Source organism: Mus caroli, chromosome 13, assembly GCF_900094665.2.
Source record: "Mus caroli chromosome 13, CAROLI_EIJ_v1.1, whole genome shotgun sequence".
Lineage (NCBI taxonomy): Eukaryota > Metazoa > Chordata > Mammalia > Rodentia > Muridae > Mus > Mus caroli.
Genome location: NC_034582.1, coordinates 56,148,156 through 56,149,755, shown reverse-complemented (window position 1 = coordinate 56,149,755; position 1,600 = coordinate 56,148,156).

Below are 1,600 nucleotides of genomic sequence, written 5' to 3'. Positions count from 1 at the left end.
CTCTAGCTGCATATGAATCAGAAGATGGCCTAGTCGGCCATCAGTGGAAAGAGAGGCCCATTGGTCATGCAAACTTTATATGCTTCAGTACAGGGGAATGCCAGGGCCAAGAAGTGGGAGTGGGTGGGGGAGCGTGTGGGGGACTTTTGGGATAGCATTGGAAATGTAAATGAAATAAATACCCAAATCAAAAATAAAAAAATAAAACAGTGTTGGTATGAATTATTTTTAAGATTCTTCCAGTGCTTGATGAAGTAATTTAGTAGGGAAAGTACATTATTTCCAGCAATGGTGCCAGGAAATCCAGTTATCCACGTGGAACAAATGGGGTTTACCATTAGCCTATAACATATAGTGACATTACTTTAGTGGAACCAACACCTACACATGAGCCATAGAACTGCAGTGGGCTCAGTGGATAAAGGCACTTGTTACCTGCCTGATTGCCTGAGTTCAGTTCTCAGAATCTGCAGGGTGGAATGAGAGAACAGACTTCTGCAAATGGTCCTCTGACCTACAAAGGTGCATGTGTGCTCCTCCCAAACACACACACACACACACTGCATTTTTTAATTGAACTATAAAACAGATAGAAGAAAACATAAGAGAAATATTTCATGAGATGGGTTATGATGGTGATTTTCAAACATGGCAGTAATGAAAAGTAGAAACCTTATTGCATTTGGTATAAGAGGAAAACAAATGATCAGAGGGAAAAATACAGTTATCAGTCACAAGTCTAACGAAGAGCTAAAATCTAGAAGGTGCAAAGGACTCCATAAAGACCAAACAAAACAGCCCAGTTAAATGGCAAAGCCCCAAAGCAAGAGAGAGTTCTTCATGCTAAATATCAAGCTCTTGTCTGCAGAGAAGACACTCGGAATCGTTGATCACTAGGGATGGACAAATTAGAATCACAATAAGATAAGAAGTAAGGAAAAGAGCTGGGAAAACAAAAAAACCAATGTGCCTGAGGTGATTACAGATATGCAGGGTGGGTGGGGCAGCATCCACCTTTAAGAACAGAAAAAAAAGTACCTGGGTGTGATGGCACACGCCCTTAATCCCAGCACTTGGGAGGCAGTGTCAGATGGATCTCTGAGTTGCAGGCTAGCCTGGTCTACAAAGCATGTTCCAGAACAGCCAGGCCTGTTACACAGACTGTCTTAGTCAGACTTTCTATTCCTGCACAAAACATCATGGCCAAGAAGCAAGTTGGGGAGGAAAGGGTTTATTCAGCTTACACTTCCACACTGCTCTTTAAGTCAGGACTGGAACTCACAAGAGGCAGGAAATTGGAGGCAGGAGCTGATTGATGCAGAAGGTACGGAGGAATGCTGCTTACTGAATTGCTTCCCCTGGCTTGCTCAGCTTGCTTTCTTATAGAACCCAGGGACTATCGGCTCAGAGATGACATCACCCACACTGGGCCCTTCAACCTTGATCACTAATTGAGAAAATGCCTCACAGCTGGATCTCATGGAGGCATCTCCTCAAGGGAGGCTCCTTTCTCTGTGATAACTCCAGCTTATGTCCAGTTGACACACAAAACTAGCCAGTACAAAGAGGAAAGCCCATCTCAAAAAGCCCGGGGTGGGGG